General features: G+C 38.2%; 1 protein-coding gene across 1 annotated transcript in view; it reads left to right on the forward strand.

Moving 5' to 3' along the window:
- Window positions 1-22,617, forward strand: part of CNTN1 (contactin 1) — a 209,772-nt gene that overhangs the window by 60,983 nt on the left and 126,172 nt on the right. Inside the window, exon 2 of the mRNA XM_057366132.1 lies at window positions 2,461-2,506. The gene's annotated coding sequence lies outside the window, so the exon portion shown is untranslated. The remainder of the gene's footprint in view (window positions 1-2,460; window positions 2,507-22,617) is intronic.

Genomic DNA, 22,617 nt, shown 5'->3' on the forward strand with positions numbered 1-22,617 from the left:
TTTTTTGGTTTTTTTTTTTGTCTGTGAAAGACTTATACGAAAGGCATAAGAAGGAAAGAAATAAGGATTAAGCAGAAATGCAGAGGAATTCTTTATGGAAGGGTGGCAAATTATTGCTAACAGCTTTGACCAAAGTTACTAGAAAAATGTCAGATGTCCTTACTGTTCCGAGGCAGAACTGAAGTTTGAATACAATTAAAATCTTGGTACCAAGTTCATTTTTACAGTATGACAAACTAGCCTATTGATTTTTCGGTTGAACCTTAASATCTCTTCTAGATAGGCAACAGCTTTGTGTATCTTTGAAACTTGAAATATCTACGCTTCTTGGCATGCACAAAAAACAATGCATGCTTTTTATTTATGCAGGACTCTGCGTACTGTATTTCCATCCAGAAGCCATTCCAAAGTAGATCATAGTCATATAAATATCTTTCTGATATAAAGAAAGTAGTCATCTTTTGACTTGGTAAAGTTCTTACTTTTGCTGCTTCTGGTCCATGGATGATGTTTTACATGGCATAGTCCTCCTATAGTGTCCTCCACAATGGATTCATATATATGACAAGAATGACAAAAGAGCTTTTCTCTGAATGGAGGTTAATTTATAATGGCCTTTTCTTACCATTGCTGTGCACAGCCAGTGCCTGGTGCTGAACTGATGGGTTCTTCTGATTAGCAAAGTCTGAAAGTGGTGTTTCCAAAGTCTCCTTATGATTGCWTATGCTTTATCCATCGCAGTTCTCTCTCTTGCTTCACGGTGTGACAGAGGCTGAAGAAGTGAAGATGTTCTAAAATTCTGTGTATTTTTCCATAAATTTTCATGTATGGAGATTCACACAAATCACTCCATTTTCTTTGACAGCCTACTGTGAATGGGAAAAGTGGGTTAAAACTGAAAAAAAATATTCTGCCCGTCTTCATTATGTTATGAGCTAAAGTTATCAATTCATATTTTCTTGACACCTGATRCAATATTTGCTGTTCTTGTAAAATGCATACCATCACTTTCCCAGCTAATTCAGTGGCTCAATTTAGGTACCAATAGGTAGAAATACTGAGACTTCTAGTGCTGTTGCTTAAATATGAAAGAGGAGTATGCTTTGATGGTTCCCAGAGTTATCTGTGCAAGATGGCTTCCCATGAGGGAATCTTGCTGGAGCATCTCCTTCCCTCCACTGTGCCCGTGGCAAGTGGGGAGCTGCTGTGCCATGAGGATTAAATTAGTGTCTGGTGATTTCTTTATCCTTTTTTTACTTCTTACATTGAACAGCAGCCATAAGCTTCAGCTGAAATAAATGAATGTAACTCTATTAACAACAAGTGCAGAATTTGGTGTAAATAAAGGGAGGATGGAAAACAATGTATAAAGTCATAGAATGACTGTTGTGTAGTAGTGTTAAGGAGTTTCACTGAATATGGTAGTAAATAGTTTTCAAGCCATTACCTTGGAAAAATACATAGCCTAGAGAACTCTGGTAAGAAATTGACATTCTTAAAATGCTTGCCATTTCAGAAAACCATTCAGAATCCTGATGTTGGATTTTTTCTGTGTTCTAGTTTATTTTCCAGCCCAGCTAATCACTTATGAAGCAAGCATGTAAAACTTGCTATTTAGAGCTGAAAGAGTGACAGAATATATTGCATTATTCTGAGGGTGCATTCAATAACTTGTTATTCCGAGAACTTCCTACTTGAGATAAATATCTATCTTGAAAACCGGTTTTAAGAATTAGCAAGACTTTGACCATGCAAACATACTCAGCAAGGAAGTGAATGGAAAATAAAACTCAGGCAAGGGAAAGTGAGTCGTCTTGTGTCTGTGTCTCTGTAAGAGCTGTTAAAATTATGAAAATTACTTTGTCCACAGGTTCTCAGGAGTAGTTTACAAGATGGTGGAAATAACAGAAATTTTATCAATGGGAATTATTCGGATATTTTGCCAAGGTCAGCAGAAGCAGCAGGATAAAGCCTGAGTGTCTTTACATGTACACTAATTTACTTCTAAAGAGGGAGAAGGGATAAGCCTGAAAGTACAGTCATCTTCTTTCAGCACAGAGAAAAGCACTACAGTATGTCAGAGAACAAGAGAAACAAAGTAACAAGCACACCTTGACTAAGCTACCTACAGAGTAATATAGCTTTGGAGCCTGAGCGCTTGGATTTTTTATCCTCTTATAATAAGCAATTTGACTTTATATATCAAAAAAAATTCTTGATCTCACATACTTAAATCGTTAACCAGTTGGCTATTAACACAAAAATCCTGTTAATAATAGGAATGAACTTTATACAAGAAAGTGACTAATGAAAACCACATGTTTATAAGTACTGGAAACATCTGGGAAAAGCTGATTATATAAGACTTATGAAAATATTCATAACAAATGCCAACAAAATTGGTAACTGAAAAACTGAGGATTGAGACAACAACTGAACGCTGTGTTTATTCAATTCTAGATACTGCCTCTGGATCTGCAAGGAAACAGAGTCTACCTTATTAGAGGTTGGTGACTTTTTTTTTTTCAACTCTTACATACAATTTTTATTACCATGTTTAAGTAGCAAAGTAAAAGATTATAGCTTCTTGGGAGCAAACTAGTCCCATTGCAACGGAAAAAGCATTTAAAACACTGTTAATTCAGAAATGTATGAATGCACAGGAGCAGTTTTGTGCTTTTGACTCAACAATATGATTAGTTTTTTAATGGTATGTTGAGTTACAACATTTTAGCATTAGGTCTAGGCATTTTTTTAAAAAAAATTTAATACTTCTTTGGTTTGAATTGACATTTGAGATATATATATATATATATATATATATATATATATATATATATATGTATACACCAGTTCCTATTTGAAGGTTGGAGTAGTCAGTACTCCTGAGACTGGGTCTGCCATGGAAGGCCTATCATATAAGCATTTTATATGTATACTCTGTATTTTTGTTGTCTCTTCAGAACAGTCTATTGGGTTCTGCAATGATTATATGTTTGAAACATAGAAGGTGGTAACCAGTGATCAGTTTAGAAATAATAAAGCCCTTCTTTGCTTGACTCTGTGTGCACACACTGCTGGGCAAGAGGAAGCCCATAGCTCAATGGGAACTATTTACCATACTAAGATGGACTAACTTTTTGTTGAGCTATTCATGTTACTCTGAAATAAGCAATATCACATGCCTCTGAGGAAAGGAGTCTGCTGGGATGGACAGTTGAAATAACAGTGGCAGCTCAGTGGGGCTGAGTAATTTCTAGCAGGGTTGCCTATAGGAATACACTTAGATTTTTTTAAGGGTAGGCAGGCATGACTTCTTCCTCTGAAGGGTAGTTAAAGATTGCATTAAGTTAATGTATCATTCTATCAGTCAAGTAAGAACATGAACAAGAGATGTTTTAATATACAGTTTTAAAAGCCTGAAGTGGAATCCACTAAACAGTTGTAGAACAGGACCAGAGGAAGTTACAGCTTTTAATGACAGAATGTGATTCCTTGAAGTTATTTAGTACTGGATTGTTTAACTTCTGCATCTTTTACCTTCTCTAACTTCATTAATTTTCTGCTATTGGACAAGGAAACACTAGCTCAGAGTAATGCTATATGAGTCTTGTAGGTACCTTCCCTAGCCTGAATCTTTCTGAGACCTTGGTGTCTTTGGCAGGTGTCTTTAGTGTCTGTATTGACAAACTGTTTTGTTGAATGTTTCTGTAGGACTGGACCCAAGGGATCTGTGTAATATAAGCAAATGACAGTAATTCTTCTCATTCGTTGGGGCTTGGGTTTTTTTTTTTTTTTTTTTTTTTTTGTGAAATAGCTCCTTGCATTTCTGTTTCACATACTGGTTCAGTTAATTGTAGTTTAACAAACAAATTAATGTAGATCAGACTTGATTTTTTAGTCATCCTTAGCTGACCTCTCTGAAAAATATGGCAAAAATCTGCAGTTTTACTGTTTAATTCATTCTTATAAAGTCACATATTTGTCTGGATCTTTTGTCCATTTCCAAATTACAATGACACGACTTTTTGTATATATGACTATTCATTATATACTGTATTGTTAATCTATATGTATTGTATAGTATGACATGACTGTATTATTCAATGCTAGTGAAATGAAATACATTTTAGGCATGATTTCAGCCTTTGGACCTTGATTTACCACATAAATTCTGGAGAGAGCTAACTCTTCCGTTCACCTCTTTTTATTTACATTCTGTAAAACTGGTCTTTACATTAGCAAAGACATAAGTGCAGCTTATTAATATTTTTTTTTTTGTGATTCCAGTTGCCTGATCAGAGTTCTGGAAGTTTGGTAGTGTCTTTCCATTTGGATTATGAATATGGCATTATACCACAGTAAACTGATTCCAGTCCCTACACAGCTGTGCTTAGGCTCTTACTGTGATTCGTATCTAAATGAAGCTTCTCATCAGTCAGATCTGATGGAGCCAATAGCTGGCCTTGTGGTGTGTTTCTCAAACTTGCAGCAATGCATGCTGTTCATAGGGGTTGTGCTCTCTGTGCTTAAAARGGCATCTTTTTTTTGATGGGACAAAATATTTATGAGACAGATCTTCCATTCCTGAAACCTGTTCTGTATCTGAGATGAAATCCATGAAATTGTTTGCACACATCTTTTTTGTTTGACAAAGAGGTTATTCACCCTTGATGCATTGTTCCTCACACTCAGTTTTCCAAATACACATTATACTTTCCTTACCAATAAACCCATAACTAGGATGGCACATGCTGTTGCTCTCTTATTAAAGAACTGCTTATTGTTCTGTGTGAATGAGCTTGTGATCCCAGGAGCAGCTGGATAGACCTGAAGCTTTTTGTTTTCATTCAAAACGGCCACAATCTCCTGCTGTTTCTAATTATTTCTGTCATCAGTAAAGGTGAATATTACTTTAATTCTTGGGTTGGGAAAAAAAGGCAGAATGAAGGGCAAAGGTCCTTACTGAGGTGTAGGAGGTGGAAGTGCAGGAGTGTGCATTTTCCAACAGCGGCAGATAGCATTTCTTAATCTTCTGCTGGAAGAGGGCACCTGCCTGCAAGCTCATCAGGCAGTGCTGTGGGTCTGTGCAGCTGCACTGAGCTGCCRGTCAGGTGTAATGTAATCCAGTACTTTCCCCCAGGGAAGGAAGCAGCTGGGAGTAAGGCATCTGTCTCCTGCACAGCTCTCTCCTGAGCTCCTGGGATGCTGAGAGGGAGCAGGTCACATACCAAGCCTATGGCTCTGATCACCATTTTCGAGAGTGCCTGTCATGTAAAATGACAGAGAGGCTGGGGGTAGGGCAGCAGAGTTGGAATGCAACATTGCAGCCTCCCATTACTCTGCCCTTATGGGGTAAGCCAGTGTTTRTAGGACCTGGCAGTCATTCATGTTTTGTTCAGGACTGGGAGAGATGCTGAGCCGTGCTGAGCTGCCATGGAGGCGTGCTTTCTAGTAGGACTCAGCAGTGAGGCCAAGGTTGCAGAAAAATGGCACAGGGTGTCTCTCATGTGTTTCTCTCTGTGTCACAGACGTGATTCTGTGATAAGACCTGCATAAGTTGTGGCATTCCTTCTAGAAAGCTCTTTGAGATATGCTGTTAGCTAATTAAATACCCAAATATTTAAACCTAGTGTTTTTTTTTTATGTAGCTGTATTTCTATGAGACAGCATAATCTCTTCCTCATTGTAATGCCTCTAAGCATGAAAAATTAGATCGGTCTGGATATAACTGTTACTTCAGACTTGTCAACAATCTTGCAGAATTCCTTTTGAACATTTTCAAATGAGCAGAAACAGCTCCAATCATCATTTCCCTGGAAAGACCTTCATGAGATAGATTCTGCTTGTCATACATTAATATCTATAACTAYACAGCTGCCTTTTTTATTGGAGGCATTATTTAGAAATTACTGAAGTATTTTTTAAATGCTCTTGGTGAAGGCCTAAGCAAAGTATAAAGGCCAATCTGTGTTCCGCATAGTAGATTGTTGTTCAAGGGTTTGTGCCAGCCAGTACAGAGAGTGAATCATGTCTTACTCCTCTCAAGAGAGATGAATTACTCAACGGCCTTAGCTGCTGCTGCACCACATTCTTATCCTTGTATTGTTGGAGTGGAATGCTCCTCTTGTGGAGCAGCTGGYGTAACTGACAGAAATGTCAATGCATAGCGTTGTCTTCTTGATAAAAGTTCTTCACCTGTGAGCCATTTTGAATATGCACCAGTTTTCCCAACTATGTAGTTAATTGTGCTTTTTATATTTTTGTGTTTAAAAGAAAACCAACAGATTTTTTTTTCAATAGCTCTATGCACAGCAGTATCTTATAAAACTGCTGCAGATTTGCAGAAAGGGAGTTATTGATTGATACACTGATACATTGCAACACCCCAGGTGATTTACCTTACCATTTTTATGCTGAGAAAATTTTGTTTAGGTTATCATTTACTCAGGTGTTTGACACAGGACTGTGGAAAGAGGAGGTATGTCCAATTAACATTGCCTGATTTGATTGTATTTCTGACTTCAACTCATTTTCTTGTGAAATAGGTAGGACTATGTGCTTTCAACATTTAATTTTTTTTAAGTTTGTGTTTGCAGCTACATGCATATTTCAATGTAGTTACTGCTGTAGTTTCTTAATGTGCCACAGTACTTTTGCACCCCATTTGGGGTTAGAATGTGACTGCGTTTTACTGCAAGGTACCTCCCAATGCTATTGCCACTTACAAAATCCTTTGGCTTTGGTATGACGATATTCCATACATACGTAGCTATTGCAAAGCAGTGAGTAGCATTATCAGATCAGCAGCAAATACTGAGCGTCAGGCATAGAAATTTCTGAATTGGGGGGAGTCCAGAGAAGTCTTTTTGCTAGAATGGGTCACAAAAGCCAGTAACCTTGGAGGAAACACAGTAACCTTGGAGTAAAAGGTTTGGTATCTACAAGTTCGAAAAATAACACACAACCCCTTTATTTGCAAAAGAAAATTAAACTCTATTTTGCTCAGAAGARGCACTGTTTGCATAAACAAGATGATGGTAGCTTAGGAACATTATACTTGCAGATGCTCAGAAYGTTTCTCTTCATGTGTGAACGGTGTGTACTCCCTAGGCAGTGAGAGGAGGGTTATCCAGATGTTTTTTTACCCATGTGCTGGTATTAATGTTGGGGTCAAATATCACCTCCTTTTCTTGAGGAAGGAAGGGTCTGTGTCAGGCACTTAGATCATGGGTGTGTTTTWATCCATTTTAATCAAAGCAAGACATTAATACACTTCTGTGTTGCCAGTTTTCCCAAGTAAATAAAAAGTGATTCAAAAGGATCAAATAGGATCCAAAGGATACCAAATGGCCTTGCAGGACTCTGACATATTTTGTATGTGACTTTTCACTTTGTGTCAAGAAGTGTGTGTTTTTGATGATAAAGAGACTAAAGAGACTCTGAAAAATAGTGCTTACTGGRCCTTCCAATAATTACTCAAAGCAGTTCTTGCTTGTAGATTTTAAGACCCAAAAGCAATTACTAGGTAGTTGCAGACCACAGAACTTTTCCTCGATGCAGACATTAATTTGAAATGTTTATTCACTATAAAGAGCCTCAAAATGAAGAGATCACAGATTAACTGCAGACTTTTTTTAACAATAGGCTGTATGAATCCCACCCAAAACCATTGTGGATAATATGAAATCTGTTATTGTCTGCTGGTATTTCTGGAGTATATTTAATTTTAGCTTTCTTTTGAATAACCAGATGGGCTAAAGTTCTTTGGGTCCKGCCTGAGGCAAGTTTGACAACTGTGACTAAAGAGAAACTTCTCTTTACTCTTAAACATTCTTTTGAGKCGTTGATTCAAGGACTAAATGCAGAATACTAGCAATGAGTCCASTAATATCATATCCTGTCCTAATTACACCAAATACAAGGGCATATATTACAAACTCATTTTAAGAATATTTATGTGTTAGTATATAATTCTCTGCAAGGATGACTGAAACTGCACACTAGTGCAGTTGCTGCTGAAGTGCACCTTCAGCTGGTTTCCGGGTCCTTGCTGAGTTTGCTTGAGAGCTTTTTGGGATATAGCTCTCCATGTAAAAGGTAAGATTTCATGCTTATTCTTCAAAATAATACCATTCTAATATTAAAAAAAAATAGTAGAAGCATAGTACTTTGTAACTGAGAGCTGGACAATAATCTGATCCAAACATGAATTATAAATGACTCAATAGTGCATACCTGATTTTGCACATGAGGTATAACAAATTGCTGAGTTACAAGTGCTCTGCTAATCCTGCATCATGGTAATTTAAACAGCAGTATTGCTAGCAGTTCCTTATCTCTTTTTAATGTCATCTGGATACATCTACATGTCTGTACACACATATATTAATGCATATACATGAACAAGATAGATTTTAATGGAATTGTTCTCTTCTGTGTGATACTCATTTTAGTCATTGTAGTGGATGCAGTAGTTTTGGATTGCTCTCACAGAATAAGTATCAGAGAATCCCAATAATCTCCTTTAAAGTATTTGGCTAATACAGAATGTACCACGGCTACTATTTTAACCTTTGAAARTTTCTCCAAAACTTATTAGCATCTCCCTTGAAATTCAGAGCATTAAAAACGCCAGAACAATATCAAGATTTGAGCAATTGCTTCTGCAAATTAGATTATGACTCACTGTGCTGCTGCTGATGTAACACAGAAATATCTCTTATTAGTTGAAATAATGGCGTGAAGAGTTCAGCATTTGGGTGCACATCATGTGTGGACGGGAGAGAGATAATCTGCTCTCTATTCATTGCTATTCTGGTGAGAAGAGCTGTATGGGAAAAGAGCTGATGGGAAAGCAATGAGTCTGTTTTGGCAGGTGCCAGCACAATTGTGGCTTTATGGCCACAGACTTGATTGCATCTTGAAAATGCTCCTTCTTCTATTTCACAACAGAGTTTTAGGATGAAAATATCCTTGTAAATTAAAATACTCTATACTATAGCGACAGCATGCATTGGAGTTAACAAAGGATTTAATCTTAAATTAGGTGCTTCAGTAGACCATGTGTGAATTATTAGAGTACATTCCTGAGCTGCATTAACTTGCTGTCAGTTACTTGCCTTCTAATAACCAATTCTTAGAGAAATTGACTTGAAGATCGTATTTAAGGTGTGGGTTGCAACCTGTGTATTTCTGATCTCTCTTCCCCTCATATTAYTGAAAATGGAAAACCATACTTTTCAAAGTGAGTGATGTTTGTGCAGGCTGGGAATGTGTCAGTGTGAATTCAGTGTTGGTTCTGTGAGCAGCATCTTTATCACAATCTCTGTTTTGACAGGAGACTTTCATTTAGCTTTGTATAGTCATTTYGTAAGAGGCATTTACATGTAATAGCTGAACTGCATCTGGGAAATTGTGACAGGAGCAATCAGACTGTGGATGCTTTCACAGGTAAAACAAGCAGCTGGTTGCCAGCAACACTGCTCAGCCTCACAGAGCAGGACTTGGAAGGGGAACCTGGAAATTCCTCATGAGGAATGCAGAAATCAGGAGGTGTCACAGGGCTTTTCAGAGGCTTTCGCCAAATGGAAACCACCTGAGGCAAACAAGGAGAGCTATCTGTCCAAAGTGCTTGAACCAGACCCTGGACTAGTTGTTTCCCAGGGGTGTAACTAAGATGGGAATGAACAGTCATGTAGGTTGTAGGAAGGAAATATTTAAGCATCTCTGGGTCTTGAGATTCAGGTCAAAGCCAATCCATCCTTGGGAAAGGCATGGAAGAGACAGCACTAGGGTGGACAAGACATGAATCCTATATGACCTTTGCTTTCAATACAGAGTAAAACTAAAGCTTGTTTATATTCATGATAAAATTTAAGAAATAAATAGAAGCTGTGAAGAGTCATGAGTGAGTAGCTAGCAGAACAGTTCTTGGAGCTGGCTTGTGAACTGCTCCTGCTCCTTGCTCTGCCTGGTTTAGGCACATGCCCTGGGGCTGTGTTCAGACACACCTGTGGTACCAGCCACTGTCACTTTGTATTCCAGCTGCTCAGCCTTGGATGTGTGCAAGGATCAGAGGATCTCATTACCCATTTTGATTGGTTTCTATTTTGATAAGATCCCACAGCTGGGGGGAAAAATATATAATTCAARTATTTTTGGCACTTATTTCACACACGGACACATCATATTTATAAATTATGGTGTGCAGAGTACATATAAAATTTGAAACAAACATTTTAGGATATACTTATTATGTCTATTTAACTATATTGTGACAGTTTTAAGTTACATAACTCAATACAYTTAATAAGTTGCTGAAATTTTCATAGAGCTTGTGCTGCCAGTGCTGCTAATGTAATGGAACTTTAATTTGGTGTAACATTTCACTGTTTCCTAAGGAAATGAGGGTTGTGCAACCCCTTTCTGCCTGTCAGTCGTCTACATCAGGTTTTGAGCTGCTGATCTAGTGCCCATTAATAGGAGGGAGGTTTTCTGTGAGCCTTGAAGATAATTAGGTTCTTACAAGTTTCACGATGTCCATGGCTCAGTAAAGAGGAAAAAACCCAAATCAGTGCCCTTTCCCTGAGTGGAAATCTGTTATATATTTTCCTTGGCAGCAGTCARTATATACATACCTACAAGCTAAGCACAGCAGGTGGTGTCTCCTGGCCAGAAGAAATGTCAGGAAGTACATGTGCTGAGAGAGAAGCTGAAATTATTTTGTTGAAGGAGCATGAGAGAAGTAGGACTTCAGTCTGTAGGAAATTTTGTTTATTACATCTGTTGGCTGCAGAGCAAATCATTACATTGTTTTTTTTTTCATTTCACCATTTATGTTTCAGTTTTCAAGTAACATAATTATTCAATTGACCACATATGCAGTTTTAGAGATAAGGTGCCTCAGAGATGAGTGGGAAATTGAATCTCTGTACATTTATGCTTAACACAGCTAAAGCTATTTTGCTTCATAGTTTATCTGTCGAATTATTAGCTGAGAACCATTTTTTGGTTTTACTCTCTGACAGTAGTCTGACATACAGCTTCAGAAATACTTTTGTCTGGTCTTTGAACAGATTAATGTTAGTCCTTATTGAAATACAATAAGAATGTCACTCCAGAAGACCATTWWAAAAAAAAAAAAAGKCTTCTGTRTGTTGCAGTAAATTTAAACACTTCACCATTGTTGTTATTTTGAGTGCTAGTAATTTATGTTCTTATTTTTGTTAGCATCAATATATTTGCTTTTACTGTATTGCAACAAAAGGATTTGAGTACTGTGAATAATTTCTAAAAACAAAATGTAACATCAGTTAGAAGTTTTGCTTTTATAAAAGCTGGAATGGCCTTTGGCATCAAGCCAGAACAAACAAATGGAAAATAACACACCTTATGCAGGCTAAGTGAAGCAAAAGCCTTTATGAGTGCTGTAAAGTTTGTTAATTTGTATCTGACAAGCAGTCAGAGATACAGGTTCCCAGTGTGGGGAGACATGATTATCACTGGCCTGCCCTTGTCCTTCTGGAGTCACCAGTGTGCCAGACACCTTATCAGAGAGTCTGTGGAAGATAGGCGACACAGAAAAACTGGTATTGCATCTCGAGAAGATTAATTTTAATAAAAATAGGATTACTTTTTAATGAGATGTGAAGAAATAGCACAAAAAAAAGAGGACCTAGGATCAAAACTAAAGGTAAATGATTTGTCACCATAAAGGCATAAAACCATCTKGAATAGGTTTGACAATACCTTGAAAAATATGAATAGGCAGACATTTTAGAGAAATGTTTTGATGCACAGGTGAATTATTTTGCGACGTAGTTGTTTAGGACAGTTCATTTTGCAGATGAATACTTCCAATGAAGATATAATTGGAGAACTGCAAGTATATCAACAGGAGCTGACCATCTGTGTATAAAGTTTCAGCTACTTTTTCAAATAATATTAGTAAAGAAGTAAAATAGTAATTAAATTATTTTAAAATTATTTTAAAAGCAATAAAAGGAAACATACTTTGCAAAATTATTTATTGAAGTTATCACCACGTTTTATAGTATCTAAAGAGGTTAATAAAATTCCAAAGAACAGCCAAAGTTTATTTCCTAATAGAAGATAAGAGGAATACATTTCTTTGTGTTTAGGGGCATAAGGTTAGAAAAGKTTAAGGACAAAGGTGTTAATTGGAAATCCAAACACTTTTCTCTTTAGGCTCCTAGTTGCTGCTCTTAGGATGTTGGAGTAGATTARGCTAAGCTTTGGATACCTTCAGTATTTATGCCATCTGTGGTATACTTCAAAATCCTGATCTTGGGATACATGCATACTCCAGCAGTCCTCATCTGTCAGACTTCTAATTTAGAGATCTCCTTAAATACAATACAGCTTCTTCCCAGCCTTCATTTGGTGGGAAAGCAATGCACCTCAACAGAAGAGGGGGAGAAGAAAAAGCAGTGAAGAGGAATTATCATTCAGGTATTGTCTCAAGTCAGGACAAAGCTGGAGCATGGCATGTAATGTCAACAAAATGAAAAAATAGGGAATATAGTTTGTTTTGTACAAGCCAGCCTATAAAATGCCATGGCATGTTCAAGATATTTGGTAYGTTTGTGCCACCAGTGCAGATGTGGGAAAGACTGTTACATAAACTTGCAGAGCAACAACCACGTAGATACTGGGCTCTCCCAGCGGGCTGGGAACAGCTCACCTGATGCTGATTCCAGAGCTAGCTGAGTACCTGGCATACACATAAAATTCACGGCCTAGACTGTCACCCTGTTTTTCTTCATAAAGCATTTGCGTCAAGTTTGGGAGCTATATAGAAGTGCATATAATTAGTGAAATGTTCTTTAGCGGTGGTATGGGGATTTTTGCTTTTATTGCATTTGGTTTCTGAAACCTCTAGGATTAACCTTCAGCCTGAATGAGTCAGGCAGTCCACTTATGTTCCACTAGCAGTGCATTACCTTTTCAGCAACTCAAATACAATTTGTTTTAATACAGTTAATGATATATGTAATCGTATTTCCTGGTACTGAGCTATATTGAATAGAGTTGAAACATCATGCAACATGTAAACCTTGAAATGGCCTTTACATCCTTTCCTAGTTTCCTGCCTCTGCAGTATGATGTCTTTTTGTTCTGGTTGTTTTTCATGCTCTGGGTAGGCAGACGGAGATGATATGATCTGAAATTAAAGGTTCTAAGTATGTAATGTTGAAACCCATCGACATTAAGAACATCAATAATCTAAGCATAAAGGAAGTTGTGAGGACTAATCAAACACGCGTGTTAAACATATGGGAAGTGGATAGAAAGGTGGGAAATGTGTGTCTCCAGATGCTGTGAACATTGGAGTAGAAACTAGTGGTCACTAGGTGCTCAGGGAGAGTGGAAGAGAGATAGGAACCTCCATTTCAGATTTGGTATGTTACATTGTAAAAGTGTCTGGCACATGGACAGAGCATTCGAAATGGGATTTTATGTGAAACTTCTCCTTCCTAATTATGSTGAATTCATTTAGAAGGAGAAATCTCTCTCTGGCATAGGGCAAGAGACATGGGCAGAGGTTTTATTATCATATATTGGTGGTGAATTTTCTGGGTTCTATACATAAAATTAAATGTTTAAATATAAAACCAGAGAATAAAATTGGTCTGAAGTACGAGCAAAAGAAAAAAGTACAAGGAGAGCATGATCAGATGTTGTAGAATAAAAAGACAGCAAATGGTTCATGTTGTTCTCCAAAACTGCTGACAATTCATTTGGGTTCTTCAGAAAGAATTCTGTTGCAGCTAAATGCAGATTAAATTTTATTACAGAGATTCAAAGACACCCTTCCTTGACCATTACTGTTATCCTGGTTAGTGGAAAAAAAAAAAAAAAAAATCTATGTTTTCAAAAAGCTTTGTCTTAATTTAAGGACCACTATGCCTGGTGATGTTTTGTAAATTTCTAGTGTGCTGAAGAAAGTCTTTGGTCAAAAGAGAATGTATTTCCATGGSAGACTCTGATGGTGAACTGCTTCTTTTAAGCAGACAGGTAGGTAGCTTTTGGGAGTCTTGACATGCTGTGACAAGCTCACAGCTTTAGAGCAGGCCCTCTGCATCAGGTAAGATAAAAGGGATTGGATCTCTTCATAGAATCACAAAATGATTTGTGGGGGGACTTTAAAGGTCATCTGGTTTCAAGCCCCCTGCCCCACTTTCCACTAGAGCAAGTTACCCAAAGCCCCATTCCATATGACACTGACACTTCCAGGGACAGGGTATCCACAACTTCTCTGGGCAGCCTGTTCCAGTGTCTCACCACCCTCACAGTAAAGAATTTCTTCCTAGTATCCAATATCCAATCCAAACCTACTCTCCTTCAGTTTAAAGCCATTCTCCTTTGTTCTGTCGCTACATGTCCCTGTGAAAAGTCCCTTTCCTGCTTTCTTGTAGGTACCTTTTGATACTCCTAAGGCACTATAAGGTCTCCTCAGTCTTCTCTTTTCCAGGCTGAACAGCCCCAACTTTCTCATCCTGTCTTCATGGGAGAGGTATTCCAGTTCTCTAGTCTACTCAGTGGCCCTCCTCTGGACTCATTCTGACAGATCCACGTTATTCTTGTGCTGGGGACGCCAGAGCTGGACACAGTACTCCAAATGGGGTCTTAGCAGAGTCAAGTGGCAGAATCACCTCCCATGGCCTGCTTGCCATGCCTTTTTTTTGATGCAGCCTAGGACATGTTCAGCTTTCTGGGCTGCACGTGCACACTGCTGGGTATTGAGCTTTTTATCCACAAATATTCCTAAGGCTTTCTCCCCAGGGCTAATCTTGATCTATTCTCCAGAAGGATTGCAGAGGCTTGGCAGTGTGTCCATAACTACTGTGATCAGCTCCTACACAGTCCAAACTGTTACCAAGCTGTTACATAAAAGGTGTTCCTGTGTTTCTTTCTTTTCTTCCATAAACTGCCACTGAACGCCCAGTTACCGACCCCAAGTCTTTGTTTCTAAAGGAGCTTGTGCCACTGCTTATTGGAGAATGTTAGTAAAGAAAAAAAAACCCCACATTTCCATATCAGATGTGGAAGACTTGGCTCAGGTTTGGGTTCAGGTCAAACACTTAAATCTTGCCCATAAGTACAACATGAGGATCTAGTGATTATCTCCCAGCTGCATGTTCGTTTTAAGAATCTTTGGCTCCATAATGGATCTTTTTCTTCTAAATTAGTTCCTCTAAAAGCTTTTCATTTTACTTGGTAGTCTCCTACAAGAAAGCAGCTCCTTGGAGAATGTATGATAATGGTGTAATATTGAGGCAAAGTTCTGGCAGGATTTCATGGATTACTTTTACAATGTTTCTACTTGATTCTCCCTTTATAGGCTTAACAAAGCCAAGATTATTTTAACCTAAGCATTTYAGTCCTGTTCAAATCCAGTTGGTTATTTTCATTATGAAAATTAACATTTTAAAGTGCTTTGCTGGATTGGGGGCCAGATGATTGTTACCTCTTTCAAATTAAAGCTTCCTTGATCATCGTAATAAGGGAATTATAGCAATAATTATTAATGAATAGTATTAGTGTGTAAATTCCCCTGTGAATCTAACTGCCTATAGGAATTAGAGCATTGGTTTCAATATTTCATAAATGTAGCTTAGCAATCTTAATGAAATTTATTTACTTTCTTGCTCACAAATAATTGTAATTGTTTCTGGGAAAGATAGATCCTTTGTAATTTGGAGGTGGACTGTTTTGATCACATGGGAGCAGATAATGAATCTTCACAATTGTCCCTGTTGAGGAAAGCAAGAAAGGCTGAGCAGTCTAAGTTGTCTTTTAAAAGGTAAAAATCTTTCTTTTCAAATCTAGGAAGAAAAGAAGCAGAGACTGAGAAGGCAGGAACCTTCTAATCTTGGATCTAGGTCTTTGTGTTGGTGAAAAGGAGAATTTGAGAATAAAAAATTACTTTACATAGTGAAAAAACCAAAGCTGGGTCATTGTGATAAGACTTTCCTGCTTTTCTATGAGCATTTCCACAACTCATTGAGGTGAATACTGAAGAGGAGTGGTAGCACTAACACACCTGATCTTTCCTGGTGGTTTATGCATCATTGCTTCTTGAGTCTCCATTGAGATGAACATGCAGGGAAGAGCCTTTATGGACATACYGCCCACTGCTGTCAGTGGCAATTCTGAATGCTGAAGCAGCTCAGGGCAGGCAGGTCTCATTTTGCGTGTATGGAATGATACTTGATAGTCTTTTTAACTTTAATTTTTATAAGCCTAGGAGAATTTCAGTGAAACTTCTGCATGTCAGCAGCCAGGAGAACTCATCTCTTTTCCTCATCCAGCTGGATGATGGGGAGCTGAAGCTCTTTTCTCCTAGCAGCAGATTCTGATAAAGTCCAAGTCTTGGGTACCTTCCTTGGGTGCCCCAGTTGTGATCACAAGTCCTACTCCTCAGCTTCCTATAGCAGCAGTGCTCCCAGGGATAATTGGTGACCAAGAGAAGCTTAATGCTGTGGTGGAAGGAAAGCTGGAAAGGGCATAGACAACATAACTGGCTGGAGTCACATGAAATAAATGTCATGTGTTTTAGTACCACACGCAGACAGAAGTTGGCTAGCAACAGAGAACCACAAAAGTTGGAGATGCAACTAGATTTTAGTTGGGTTTTTGTTTGTTTGTTTTGTGTGTGTGGTGTTGTTTTGTTGGTTTAAGGTTTTTTTCCTAAAAATAGTAGCAGTCTGAATCTTTAAAAGAAAACCCAGAAAAGTGGCCTGGTTTGGTAAGAAGTGCAAAGGCTATCACAGAGCAGTGTTACAACTACTTGTACTGCTCTATGTCTGGGCATGCTTTTGAGGAATTATTTTATAATGGACACTGTACGTACTTTCCAGACACATTGCAGGGCTACAGAGAGAGTTCTAAAAGACACATATTTTCTCCAGTTTGTGTCTGATAGATTTGTTCTCTGGTCTTAATGTTGTGATGAATAAAGTTTCTTTCTGTGCCACCTTTCTGACAGGTCCCACACTTCTAAGCATTTGATACTGGTTATTGGTTTCCTCTAATAGCAGTTTCATGCTTCTTTTTTTTGGATGACACTATATATCAAACCGAACAGGGCATCAAGCATACTTACATTTTTGAGGGGTGTTCTTGATAACAGAAAGATGGACTGAGAAATCTTAGATTTTTTTTTTTTTTTTTAATCCAAGCTTGTGTTTGTTTGGAAAACAGAGGTAGGAGAAGTAATAGAGGTTTACCTTTTTCCTATCTAATGACTTACTCAAATGGACCAAATGGGATTTTTAAGGTACTTTCATTACAACACACATTGATGAACTGGAATTAAATAGGAAAATTTGCAGATAAAAATGTAAAAATAAAAGGCTTTGAATACCCATCACTCCCACTGTCCCCTTGCAGAGCTGGCTTTTTTCCGTTACAGTGAAGTAAGTGTGCAGTTCCCTCTGCTGCCCCTGATTTTGTAACCAGATCTGCTCCTTCCTCACCTCTGGGAAGTTCCTGATCCTCTCTGGGATTTCCTACTTGCCTTGGGTTTACTTAGTCCCAGTGTGATACAYCCCCCTGCAGCTGCTAACCCCACACTGCATGACAGGCAGGTTCTGGTGGGTGATGTTCTGGGAGAGGCTCCCCAGGAAGGCAGAGAGCACCCTGTGAGTTTGCTCAGCTTGGGGAGCAAAGCCTGTGGAAAGGTCATGCTCTTTCCCTGCCCTCTGAAAGCCCCAGATTCCACAAAACTACAGGCAGCTGACTCCGTTACCTCAGCCCTCTACAGAATATACCATGCACAGTATTTTTACTGTAAACATAATTGTTTAAGACACATGTACATACTGAGGARCTAGAGGAGGAGATGGTGGAGCCAACTGAAAGCTCTGTCACTGGAGAGTTTCACAGTGTTTGGTTTTGACAGACTGTGTTGTCCTCAATGCAGGGTGTCCCTTACACAGATTTTTGTCAGAACAGAATAGTCACTGCACGTGATGCAGGACAGTGTTTATTGCTTGCKGGTGCAAACCGTGCTCTTCCATCCAGCCTTTGATAGGTGTCAGCAAAAATTATTTTTGTCTTCTCTCATCAGTAGCCCCAGTTAATTTTGTTTTCTTTTAAAGCAGCAGTGGTGTTCATTGATATCTCAGCTTGTTTTTATGGAYATAGCAGATGTCTTTGTACGCTTCTGCGATAAACATAACTAACTACTAAGAAACAAATGTTTCCCACACTATAACAGCCTTGTACTCCTGCTGAAATTCATAGAAACTGCCACTAGCTCTATGGCCAAATTGAAGTCTGTAGGTTAGRAAAACAGTTTTTCAAACCCTGGCCAAAGTTTATAAGTTTGCATAATCAAATGTCACTAATTTCTGTTTCRTTTTTGTGCAGCATAGCAGCAATTTTGTTTTATATTAGGAAATAAGAGGACGATTCTGGTAAGAGACACATATCAAATTCAGTTCTTCAATTGCAAAAGAWTACTAGCTTTTTAAGATGTGATAACATATCAGTAGTCTGGAAATACACTGGTAAGATCAAAATTGAATTGTCTAGAAGATTCCTGTCCTTCTTCATTGTCAGGTTATCTTAGAATATTACTCAATCTGATAGGAACAAAACCTTTTATGCATTTTGGCAGAAAGTGCACTGAAAACAAGGTGAAGAGGTGGAATATGGCCAATATCACTATTAAGTTCTAAACTAACTTAATTTGCTCTTTAGAGGTCACTAAGGATATTTATATTTAATTCTTTAATGGATAAATTCTGTTATTTATTTTTAAAGTTGTATGTTTGCAGTTGTTTTATTTTAGACCACTTTCATGCTTGAAAGAAATTAATAAATTCTAAGAGAAACTGGGTGAAACTTCAATATGATAAAACTTTTGAGAACAGGTGGGCTGTATCAGTCACATTCAGCTAAATTTTAAATGCCACATGGCATAGTTGCAATTTACTTCAGGATTTGGCCATAGATTCATTGTTAGTTAGTACCCATASCTTCTATTGCTGCTGTAAATAAAAGCTTTCTTTACAGGATGGAGTCCATCACTTTTGGAAAACCCTAAAAATTATTTCCCCCAAACACTCARTTAAGCTCACACAAAAGGATCTAGTATCTTCTCATATTTTGAGATGTTGAAGTCTTCATGTGGGATAGCTAGAAGACTTGCATATTTGTACCTTATGTTGCTACTTCACAAACACTTACGGTGGGGTACTGTACATATCCATGAAGATATTCACTGCGGTTTCCTTTCTTTTGAAACATGCTGGGCATTTTTCTTTCAAAAAAACAGTCTCTGTATGCCTATTAAGATCTCAACTGTAAAATAAATAAGAAATTAATAGGTAACTTCTGTCAACTCAAAGGCCCAAACAGTTAAATTTCAATTATTTATCTTGCTAGTCAGATGGAGAACTACAAGATGGAGAACTAAAAAAGGCAGTAATTTAACTTGTTTGTGGGTTTTTTTACTATCTTCTGCATCCCATAAGGCACAATGTTTAGTCTTCTATGGTGATTCAACTCCTAAATACATTTCCTGTATTTGTCAAGGAGTTGCTGTTAGTTTTTGCAGACTTCATTAATTGAAAGAAGAACTTCTGGAAAATTTTTCTTCATAGAACCGTCCATACCTCTGTGCAGGTGTGTGAGTGTCTCTACAAACACCAGGACAATGTTGCAGTCCTTCTGCCATCCCATCACTGGCCATAAATAAAAATTTTTGATCTTGGAAGTATGTWAGAAAAACATACTGGCCAATGACTAGAAATACTTACTTAGCATTAAATTGCTTAGGGTTTGTTTTTTTTTGTTTTGTTTTTTTTTTTTAAATCTGTGAAATGGTTAGCTTGTGTGTATTAAAACAGTCTGTGAACATTTACATGTGTACAAAAGATGTGTTTGTGATACTGTGTCATCATTTTCTGTTTTGATTTTTGCTGCTAAAATCAAGTAAGCTACAATGTTAAAATCATTGGACCAAAAAGTATTATTCTTACAGAAATAGACCACACCCTTTCAAATGTATCCTTTATTTGTTTTTTACATACTTACTGTTTATGCTTTCAAAAAYAATATTCCCACAGTAGATCCCATACCATGGCAGTATTTTACTTTGGGACTTGAAATTGAGCTCATCCTTCCTCAAAGAAGGAATTCTCAGTTGGGAATTTGTTTTAGTAACAYTGCTTTAGCTTCTTCTAAAACAAGCCAAACATTTTTTCATACCCAGTGTAGTGGTTGCAACCTTTATGTTTTTTACCTCATATCATATGCAGTGTTTCTCGTAAAGTTCTGTCCATTATTCCTTTGTTCAGACAAAGTTTTAGGCATTAGTTCTGTTCATTCACATTTCAGCATCACCCCATGAAAATAGCCTATTCTGTATGTGCTGATGAAATCTGATTTTTGTTGAAAAAAAAAAATCAAACCCCAAAAAGTTTGTGCAGGATTACAGTTTGGGGAAGAGGAAGTAAAAAGGAGGAGGGCTTCTCATTCCCATTTTTAACAGAATGTACAATCCAGGTCTGGATTAGTTTTTTGTTTTTCCCCAAAGGTGAAAATTTGCATATTTAATTGATTTTCCACTAAATTTTCACTGATAACTGAGAGTTTTCTACTTCTGTTAATTGCTGGGCTGTACCCCATGCAATCTCTGATACATATTAAGAACTTCTCATTTCATATTGTCTCTACATTTGCAGTTACAATTTCTCACAGTGAATTTCTAAGGAGAAAGAAAATTAAAAACATGATTGTTCCTGGATTTGGGAATGTATGTTATTGCAGGGGAAGATCTTTCCTAGGAGAACCCAAATGTCTGACTTGGTTTTTATTTGGAAGAACACAGTTGTTCCCAAGCTGAAAAGAATTCTATTTGTATTTGTACGTTTATTTTCTCTCTGGTCAGGCAGGACTAATGCTGTGTGCTGTGTGATGGAGGTGCTGATTTAGAGAACTGTGAACAAATGTAGATGAAAAAGTCAAAAGTCATGCTCTGGCAAAGGGGAGAACGGGTTGGTGGTGAATAGCAGAGGATGATTGTCACTGACAGTGCAGGCTGTTGGTGGCASAGAAGTAGGAGGCTTTCTGTCTATTTTGCATTACTTTTGCTTCTTTACTGGCAAGCTACTGATCTAGGTTGACCTGCATTTGACAACGCTTGCTGGTACTGACTGGGAAGTATATTTGATRTGAGGATGAAGATTAAATACTGGCCTCCTACTTCAGTTTTCCTGTGATTTCATGCAGCCAAGTGCTATCTTCATGCTGCTTATTAGGAATCCCACTGACATTTTCATTCAAAAGAGTAGTGTGACATGCAGARCTAGTAGGGAATGGAATAAAATTAAGCAAGCAAATCATGTATTTCTTCTACCTTTCTAGTAGTTCATAGTGGGGAAAGACACCCTTATTTCCTCTATCAGTTCAACGGCGAGGACAGCAGTTCACTGAAAAGCAGCTATGTAATATGCTCTCTCTGAGTTGGCAGACTGAGTAGAAAACAGATAAAAATCCAAACGTGYGGATTACAAAGTGAGCAGGAGAAAATGCCTTTTGACTATTGCGTACTTCATTTTGAGTATTAGTGTGCAGAGAGAATGTAAGTTGGTATTTCTGTGGTTTGGCATCTGGAACACTTTTTCAGGGCACCACATTCCTGTGGCTATTGCCCAGATTTCTGGGGTTGGCAGAGTCATTCAGCAGAGCTCTCTGCTGCAGCACACAGAGGGAGAGTGGGCACGATGGGCACYGTCTGTGATTTCCGTCACACCCTTCTGACACGTGCTATGCTCTGGGGAGAAGCTCAGGCCTGCCCTGTTGCAATGGTCTTGTCCAGTGATCCGGATCCACAGCTGCCCTGGCTGCCATCAGCACACCCCCAAAATGCTTGTTCAGGAGCCATGGGCTTGTGCATCTGAGGTGAGGGCTGTCTGCAGCCCCAGGATACCCATGCCCCTGCCCTCACCCAGTGGCCCCCTCCCAACCAACTCTTCACAGCAGCCCCAGCAAGATGTTTGGATGCAGCAGTTTGTCTCTTGTTTGTATGGTAAAAAGCTTGTCATTAAAGCATTTCAGTCAGCTGGAAACATTTATTGGCTTGAGCTTCATGCTTAAAAAGAGCTGGCAGCCCTGAACTTGTTGCTATGCTCTGCACAGGCAGTGGCCCTGAATTTCTGCTCACAGTAATGGATACTTGGCTTTTTCTGCTTTTCAGCAAAACACATAAWTCAGTTGATTCCTGTGGTGTAGCCTGATTTTTTGTAGGCCTTTGGATGAGGATATGGGAAGGGCTTTGGCTTTAAAGCTAGGCAGCCCAACAAGGAATTGCTGCTGGGTCAAGCGTAGGCTTGCTTTGTTTTCTCCAGTGATGTAAGTTGTTATTGTGATGACCAATAAAGCAAGTGAAGGGAGTTCTTAGCTAATGATGAAYAGAAAAATCAATTCAGAGGTCGGGAACATCATAGAGAAAACATGCRTAGTAGAGTGCAAAACCAGCAGTATCAAAGATACGGGGAAAAATCGTATCAAATACATCTTTTCTTCAGCTCAAAACATATTAAGAGATTCAGTGCTATTGCAGTTGGGCAATTGGCCCAA

The sequence above is a fragment of the Malurus melanocephalus genome, unplaced genomic scaffold (assembly GCF_030028575.1).
Source record: "Malurus melanocephalus ecotype Western Australia unplaced genomic scaffold, MMel_1.1 scaffold_60, whole genome shotgun sequence".
Taxonomy (NCBI): Eukaryota; Metazoa; Chordata; class Aves; order Passeriformes; family Maluridae; genus Malurus; species Malurus melanocephalus.